This window comes from Triticum urartu, chromosome 4 (assembly GCF_003073215.2).
Source record: "Triticum urartu cultivar G1812 chromosome 4, Tu2.1, whole genome shotgun sequence".
NCBI lineage: Eukaryota > Viridiplantae > Streptophyta > Magnoliopsida > Poales > Poaceae > Triticum > Triticum urartu.
Genome location: NC_053025.1, coordinates 514,920,719 through 514,930,735, shown reverse-complemented (window position 1 = coordinate 514,930,735; position 10,017 = coordinate 514,920,719).

Here is a 10,017-nt window from a genome sequence, read left to right as displayed (position 1 = left end):
TTTCAACTATAGAAAAAATGAAAGAAATGCTTACAAAACATGACGCCTGTCATGGTGGCATGGTATGACCTCACCATTCCCTGGTAAAAATTTGAGAAGGTTTGGCTTATGTCGTCATGCATGCCCTTCATAAATCGAACCATCACCGAGGAAGTTCCATGCTTTCGAGAGGGAAAATCCCCAAGATTGAAGGGCAATCCAAATTTCCGTCCTAGTTTGTCATTCAGTTTTTTTCCAACGATCAACATACCGCCTCAAATGCAACATGTTCAAATTTGACATTTTCCCGGGCTCATTTACCATATTTTGGGGATTATGTGCATTTCTAGGCATTAATGGACATAATTCAAATTCAAACAATCGATGCATGAAAAGGTGCACAAGAACGATCTGGAAAACCATGCTCGTGTTATTTAGTACATTCTCATGCCTTTTACAAGGAACAGATAGATATTTCAAGGAAATGTGTGGCAATAGTCAACCATAAACGTGTCGTTTACTCAGTTAACAACTATAGAAATAATGAAACACATGGATGGAAAACATAACGCCTGGCATGGTGCATGGTATGGCCTCACCATGCCCTGGTAAAAATGGGAGAATGTTTTCCTTATGTCGTGATGCGCCCTTTCATAAATCGAACCATCACCGAGGAAGTTTCATGGTTTCAAGGGGGAAATCACCAAGATTGAAGGGGGGGTCCAAATTTCCTTTGTCCTTTGTCCTTTGTCCACGAGTTTTTTCTACGATGAACATACAACCTACAAATCACCGTGTTCAAATTTGGCACTTTTCCGGGTTCATTTGCCATATTTAGGGGATTATGTACAAATCACGGACAGATTTTTCGATGAAATGTGTGGCAATAGTCAACCACAAATGTTTGTTTGTTGGGTTTTAAACTATATAAAAATGAAATAAATACTTAAAAACATGACGCCTGGCATGGTGCCATGGTATGATGTCACCATGCCCTAGTAAAAATTTGAGAAGGTCTAGCTTATGCCGTCATGCACGCCCTTCATAATTCGAACCATTCCCGAGGAAGTTCCATGCTTTCGAGAGGGAAATCCTCAAGATTGAAAGGGAATCCAATCTTTTTCGTTCTTTGCCCTAGAGTTTTTTTTCTACGAGGAACATACACCCTGCAAATCACCGTGTTCAAATTTGGCATTTTTCGAGCTCATTTACCATATTTAGGGATTATGTGCATTTTCTAGGCATTTAGCGCATATAAATCTAATCCAGCTACAGGTGCACGGGTGTGATGTGAGGGACGTGGATTGTCGTTCGATCGTGGCGCATCCAACGGTGCACACGCGCGATCCGCGTGGCTGGGGTTCCGACCAATCATAATGCAGACACAATAGGCTCAGCGCACACTGTTTCCAGAAGCGACGGAGATGAACCGTGTGCGCTAATGAACGAGAAAAATTGTAAGGGAAGCCAAATTTCTCTTGACGTTTGTCATTGAGTTCTTCAATACCACCTCATTGTACGGCTGCCCGGCCCCTCCGTCACAGAGCTCTCTCCAGGCGTCGTCCATGGCACCACGGCACACAGTAACTGGTAAGGAAGCGATGGCATCCCGCCGCGCCGCGTTCCTCGCCGCCCGCGACCGCACACATGGCAAGGAAGCAATGGCATCTCTCTACGCCGAGTTCATCGCCTTCGGCGGCCAGACAGTTATATGGGCGGACTTTGAGCCTGCCATGGCCGAATGGGTGGTGGATCTAGAGGCGGCCAAAGCCGCACAGAAGGAGCAGAAAAGGCAGAAAGCAGTCAAGAAAAGAGAGTCCCGCCTCCGCAAGAAAAAAGAGTCCGCTCGCCGTGGTGAGGAGATCTTGGCAGAGATCGAAGCACGGTGGGCTGCCGCCTACAAGGCCGGGAAGGAGAATGCCGACATCTGGCCAGCATGCCCTGATGGCAGCATGTGAGAAGTAGTTTAAGTTTGTAGTATTAGAGCAAATTACTAGTAGTACTTTAAGTTTGTAGTATTAACGTACAATGTCGGTAAGAACATCCTTTGAGGGCTTTGAGCGTTGATTAGCATGTGTGCCCATGTGCGTTTATTTTGCGTTAATCATTAGAAGATCACAAAACACACGGTTTCTATGCCATACTTGTGTGCGTTTTTTTGTGTTAATGACCCATAAGTCAGTTACCTGTGCGATATTTACTAATAAACCAGGCGTACCATTGACCGAAAAAAATCAAGTACACGTGTACATTTTTTTGGAGACGGGATCTGCCAACTTTCTTTTTTTCTCGCACACGAGTATTTTACGCGCTTCGTCTGCGTTGTTTGTTTTCCCCGCCCAAGTTTCAAGTTTCGCACTGAAATTTTCATTAGGCGCGCGATTTTAGAATTTATTCCTCCAGCCACATCCCCTTCCCCTCAGTATCCTCCTCCCTCGCCCCTCCCCCTACTGGAATCTCAAACCGCCGCCACCGCAACCACAGCTTCAACCACATCTACGTTCTGCTCGGATCTAGTCAGGTAACCCACCAATCTCTATCACGTCTCCGGCCTGATTACTTAAATGGCGTCTGTGAAACATCCTCATGCCTCCAAATCCCCCCGCCAGGAGCTGATAGCGGTCCATGGCGCGATGGCCACTGTGCGTGTTGACCTGGAGGAACACCTCGCCTCCGCCTCCGCTGCCGCCGCCGACATGGTGCAGGATCCGGCCCAGATTTAGTCCCCCAGCGACTACCCCCCAGGACTTAACAGGTAAGGTCTGACCAGCTAAATCTTACCAATACCACTTGCAACGGCTATGATATTTACGGTTGATGTATTAAGCATGTTTGTGCCTTGTTTATTTCAGTACTGCACACTGTGTGATGTTCAAATATTACCATGTCCAGCTCAATTTCACCAATACCAGCAACAAACTTACAATACATGACTCAGGATATCACTGGAGATGCTGCCCATTTGCTATTTTTAGTGGATGCTAACCCTGTTGTACTTAACATGCCTTTCCATGTACTTACGCAGGGTCATAACGGCCGATGCTTTTGTTTGCCGTCAAGGTGAGCTGCATCCGGTGTCTTACAGTATTTCACATACGTTGTACAATTACAGTTTAACTTCTACCATTCACTGGTTGCCTGTAGGTACACATGTCAGTGGCATTGATCCACACTTCGACCTGGAGGAACAGCTCGCCTCCGCCGTCGCTGACTTTGGGCGAGCTCTGGCCAAGATGAAGTGCCCCAGCAACTACCTCTTAGGACTTACTAATACATCTCCAACGTATCTATAATTTTTGATTGTTCCATGCTATTATATTATCTGTTTTGGATGTTTAATGGGCTTTAATATGCATTTTTATATTATTTTTGGGACTAAACTATTAACCAAAGGCCTAGTGCAAATTGTTGTTTTTTGCCTATTTCAGTGTTTCACAGAAAAGGAATATCAAAGGGAATCCAAACGGAACGAAACCTTCACAAGGATCTTTCTTGGAACAAACGCAACCCAGGAGACTTGGAGTACAAGTCTGGAAGTCCGCGAAGCTTCCATGAGGCAGGGGGCGCGTCCAGGGGGTAGGCGCGCCCCCACCCTCGTGGCCCCACGGAGCTCCACCGGTGTACTTCTTTCGCCTATATATACCCATGTACCCTAAAAACATCCAGGAGAGCCACGAAACCACTTTTCCACCGCTACAACCTTCTGTACCCATGAGATCCCATCTGGGGACCTTTTCCGGCGATCTGCCGAAGGGGGAATCGATCACGGAGGGCTTCTACATCAACACCATAGCCTCTCCGATGATGTGTGAGTAGTTTACCACAGACCTTCGGGTCCATAGTTATTAGCTAGATGGCTTCTTCTCTCTCTGGTTCTCAATACAAAGTTCTCCTCGATGTGTGAGTAGTTTACCACAGACCTTCGGGTCCATAGTTATTAGCTAGATGGCTTCTTCTCTCTCTTTGGTTCTCAATACAAAGTTCTCCTCGATGTTCTTGGAGATCTATTCGATGTAATACTCTTTTGTGGTGTGCTTGCCGAGATCCGATGAATTGTGGGTTTATGAATTTGATTATGTATGAATATTATTTGGTTCTTCTCTGAATTCTCATATGCATGATTTGATAGTTTTGCAAGTCTCTTCGAATTATCGGTTTAGTTTGGCTACTAGATTGATCTTTCTTGCAATGAGATAAGTGCTTAGCTTTGGGTTCAATCTTGCGGTGGCCTTTCCCAGTGACAGCAGGGATAGCAAGGCACGTATTGTATTGTTGCCATCAAGGATAAAAAGATGGAGTTTATATCATATTGCTTGAGTTTATCCCTCTACATCATGTCAGCTTGCCTAATGTGTTACTCCGTTCTTATGAACTTAATACTCTAGATGCATGCTAGATAGCGGTCGATGTGTGGAGTAATAGTAGTAGATGCAGAATCATTTCGGTCTACTTGACACGGACGTGATGCCTATATTCATGATCATTGCCTTAGATATCATCATAACTATGCGCTTTTCTATCAATTGCTCGGCAGTAATTTGTTCACCCACCGTAATATATGTTATCATGAGAGAAGCCACTAGTGAAACCTATGGCCCCCGGGTCTAATTTACATCATATAAGTTTCCGATCTATAGTTCTAGTTTACTATTTATTTTGCAGTCTTTATTTTCCAATCTATACAACAAAAATACCAAAAATATTTATCTTATTATCTTTATCAGATCTCACTTTTGCAAGTGGCCGTGAAGGGATTGACAACCCCTTTATCGCGTTGGTTGCAAGGTTCTTGATTGTTTGTGCAGGTACTAGGCGACTTGCGTGTAGTCTCCTACTGGATTGATACCTTGGTTCTCAAAAACTAAGGGAAATACTTATGCTACTTTGCTGCATCACCCTTTCCTCTTCAAGGGAAAACCAATGCATGCTCAAGAGGTAGCAAGAAGGATTTATGGCGCCGTTGCCGGGGAGATCTACGCTCAAGTCAAGACATACCAAGTACCCATCACAAACTCTTCTCCCTCGCATTACATTATTTGCCATTCGACTCTCGTTTTCCTCTCCCCCACTTCACCTTTGCCGTTTTATTTGCCCTTTTTTCGTTCACCTCTTTTCACTTGCTTCTTGTTTGCTTGTGTGTTGGATTGATTGTTTGTCACGATGGCTCAAGATAATACTAAATTATGTGACTTTTCGAATACCAACAACAATTATTTTATTAGCACTCCGATTGCTCCTATTACCGACGCTGAATCTTGTGAAATTAATGCTGCTTTGTTGAATCTTGTCATGAAAGATCATTTTTCCGGCCTTCCTAGTGAAGATGCCGCTACCCATCTAAACAACTTTGTTGATTTGTGCGATATGCAAAAGAAGAAAGATGTGGATAATGATATTGTTAAATTGAAGCTATTTCCGTTTTCACTTAGAGATCGTGCTAAAACATGGTTTTCTTCTTTGCCTAAAAATAGTATTGATTCATGGAATAAGTGCAAAGATTCTTTCGTCTCTAAGTATTTTCCTCCTGCTAAGATCATCTCTCTTCGAAACGATATTATGAATTTTAAGCAACTTGATCATGAGCATGTTGCACAAGCTTGGGAGAGGATGAAATTAATGGTACGTAATTTCCCTACACATGGTTTGAATTTTTGGATGATTATACAGAATTTTTATGCTGGATTGAATTTTTCTTCTAGAAATCTTTTAGATTCGGCCGCGGGAGGCACTTTTATGGAAATCACTTTCGGAGAAGCTACTAAACTCCTAGACAATATTATGGTTAATTATTCTCAATGGCACACCGAAAGATCCACTAGTAAAAAAGTTCATTCTATTGAAGAGATTAATGTTTTGAGTGGAAAGATAGATGAACTTATGAAATTGTTTGCTAATAAGAGTGTTTCTTCTGATCCTAATTATATGCCTTTGTCCACTTTGATTGAGAATGAATCTATGGATGTGAATTTTGTTGGTAGGAAATTTTTTGGTAACAACGCGTATAGAGGAAATTTTAATTCTAGGCCGTTTCCTAGTAATTCCTCTAATAATTATGGTAATTCCTACAACAACTCTTATGGAAATTTTAATAAGATGCCCTCTGATTTTGAGACTATTGTTAAAGAATTTATGAATTCGCAAAAGAATTTCAATGCTTTGCTTGAAGAAAAATTGCCTAAGATTGATGAGTTGGCTAGGAACATGGATAGAATTTGTCTTGATGTTGATTCTTTGAAACTTAGATCTATTCCACCTAAGCATGACATCAATGAGTCTCTCAAAGCCATGAGAATTTCCATTGATGAGTGCAAAGAAAGAATCGCTAGGATGCGTGCTAAAAAAGATTGCTTTGTGAAAGCGTGTTCTTCTAGTTTTCATGATAATAATGATGAAGATCTAAAAGTTATTGATGTGTCTCCTATTAAATCTTTGTTTTCCAATATGAACCTTGATAAAGATGGGACTGGAGATGAGTCAACTTTAGTTAAAAGGCGTCCCAATGATTCAGAGTTTTTAGATCTTGATGCTAAAATTAATAAAAGTGGGATTGAAGAGGTCAAAACTTTACATAGCAATGAACCCACAATTTTGGATCTCAAGGAATTTAATTATGATAATTGCTCTTTGATAGATTGTATTTCCTTGTTGCAACCCGTGTTAAATTCTCCTCATGCTTATGATCAAAATAAGGCTTTTACTAAACATATCGTTGATGCTTTAATGTAATCTTATGAAGAAAAGCTTGAACTAGAAGTTTCTGTCCCTAGAAAACTTTTTGATGAGTGGGAACCTACCATTAAAATTAAGATCAAAGATCATGAATGCTATGCTTTATGTGATTTGGGTGCTAGTGTTTCCACGATTCCAAAAACTTTGTGTGATGTGTTAGCTTTCCATGAATTTGAGGAGTGTTCTTTAAATTTGCACCTTGCGGATTCCACCATTAAGAAACATATGGGAAGAATTAATGATGTTCTTATTGTTGAAAATAGGAATTATGTGCCCGTAGATTGCATTGTTCTTGATATAGATTGCAATCCTACATGTCATATTATTCTTGGTAGACCTTTCCTTAGAACGATTGGTGCAATTATTGACATGAAAGAAGAAAATATTAGATTCCAACTTCCGTTAAGGAAAGGCATGGAACACTTTCCCAAAATAAAATTAAACTACCTTATGAATCTATTATGAGAGCCATTTATGGATTGCATACCAAAGATGACAATATTTAGATCTATTCTTGCTTTTATGCCTAGTTAGGGGCGTTAAACGATAGCGCTTGTTGGGAGGCAACCCAATTTTATTTTTGTTCCTTGATTTTTGTTCCTGTTTAGTAATAAATAAATCATCTATCCTCTTTTATGATTGTGTTTTTTATGTTTTAATTAGTATTTGTGCCAAGTAAAGCCTTTAGGATCTTCTTGGGTGATTGTTGTTTGATCTTGCTGAAAAAAACAGAAAGTATGCGCTCGCGAGAATAATTTTTATTTTTTACCAGAGAGTGATAAAATACCAATTCCAACTACAGTATATTAATATAAAAACTATTTACGTCTTCCTAATTTTTCAGAATTGTTGGAGCTACAGAAGTATTCGAAACCTCCATATTGCTACACACTGTTCTGTTTTTGACAGATTCTGTTTTTCGTGTGTTGTTTGCTTATTTTGATGAATCTATGGCTAGTATCGGGGGGTATGAACCATAGAGAAGTTGGAATAAGTAGGTTTAACACCAATATAAATAAATAATGAGTTCATTATAGTACCTTAAAGTGGTGATTTATTTTCTTATACTAACAGAGCTCATGAGATTTTCTGTTTAAGTTTTGTGTTGTGAAGTTTTCAAGTTTTTGGGTAAATATTTGATGGATTTTGGAATAAGGAGTGGCAAGAGACTAATCTTGGGGATTCCCAAGGCACCCCAAGGTAAAATTAAAGGACAACCAAAACCCTAAGCTTGGGGATGCCCCGGAAGGCATCCCCTCTTTCGTCTTCGTCTATCGGTAACTTTACTTGAGGCTATTTTTTTTATTCACCACATGATATGAGTTTTTCTTGGAGCGTCTTTTATGATTTGAGTCTTTGCTTTTTAGTTTACCACAATCATCCTTGCTGTACACACCTTTTGTGAGAGACACACATGAATCGGAATTTATTAGAATACTATATGTGCTTCACTTATATCTTTTGAGCTAGATAATTTTGCTCTAGTGCTTCACTTATATCTTTTTAGAGCAAGGTGGTGGTTTTATTTTATAGAAATTATTGATCTCTCATGCTTCACTTATATTATTTTGAGAGTATTTTAGAATATCATGGTAATACTTTGGCTATAAAATTAGTCCTAATATGATTGGCATCCAAGATGGGTATAATAAAAACTTCCATATATAGTGCATTGAATACTATGAGACGTTTGATACTTGATGATTGTTTTGATATATGAAGATGGTGATATTAGAGTCATGCTAGTTAAGTAATTTTGAAATTTAGAAATACTTGTGTTGAGGTTTGCAAGTCCCGTAGCATGCACGTATAGTAACCGTTGTGTGACAAATTTGAAGCATGAGGTGTTCTTTGATTGCCTTCCTTATGAGTGGCGGTCGGGGACAAGCGATGGTCTTTTCCTACCAATCCATCCCCCTAGGATCATGCGCATAGTGCTTGGTTTTGATGACTTGTAGATTTTTGCAATAAGTATGTGAGTTCTTTATGACTAATGTTGAGTCCATGGATTATACACACTCTCACCCTTCCATCATTGCTAGCCTCTTCGATACCGTGCATTGCCCTTTCTCACCTCGAGAGTTGGTGCAAACTTCACTGGTGCATCCAAACCCCGTGATATGATACGCTCTTTCACACATAAACCTCCTTATATCTTCCTCAAAACAGCCACCATACCTACCTATTATGGCATTTCCATAGCCATTCCGAGATATATTGCCATGCAACTTTCCACCATTCCATTTATCATGACACATTCATCATTGTCATATTGCTTAGCATGATCATGTAGTTGACATAGTATTTGTGGCAAAGCCACCGCTCATAATTTTTATACATGTCACTCTTGAATCATTGCACATCCCGATACACCGCTGGAGGCATTCATATAGAGTCATATTTTGTTCTAGTATCGAGTTGTAAATAAATAGAAGTGTGATGATCATCATTATTAGAGCATTGTCCCGTGAGGAAAAAAAGAGAAAGGCCAAATAAAAAAAGAGAAGGCCCAAAAAAAGAAAAGAAAAAATGAGAGAAAAAGAGAGAAGGGGCAATGTTACCATCCTTTTTCCACACTTGTGCTTCAAAGTAGCACCATGATCTTCATGATAGAGAGTCTCTTATTTTGTCAGTTTCATATACTAGTGGGAGTTTTCATTATAGAACTTGGCTTGTATATTCCAAAATTGGGCTTCCTCAAAATGCCCTAGGTCTTCGTGAGCAAGCAAGTTGGATGCACACCCACTTAGTTTCTTTTATTGAGCTTTCATACATTTATAGTTCTAGTGCATCCGTTGCATGGCAATCCCTACTCCTTGCACTCACATCAATTGATGGGCATCTCCATAGCCCATTGATTAGCCACGTCAATGTGAGACTTTCTCCTTTTTTGTCTTCTCCACACAACCTCCATCATCATATTCTATTCCACCCATAGTGCTATGTCCATGGCTCGCGCTCATGTATTGCGTGAAAGTTGAAGAAGTTTGAGAATACTAAAGTATGAAACAATTGCTTGGCTTGTCATCGGGGTTGTGCATGATGGGAGCATTTTGTGTGACGAAAATGAAGCATGGCCAAAATACATGATTTTGTACGGATGAGCTTTCTTTGGCTATGTAACACCCCAGATGTAACTTACCATATTTGTACTCCGACTCTTACCATTTCCGGCTTTAAGTTATGAGATTCCCTTCGTGGTTGGGTTTTTGTCTTCGTTTTGCATTTTTCATGTCATGCATTTCATATCATGTCATCATGTGCATCGCATTTGCATACGTGTTCGTCTCATGCATCCGAGCTTTTTCC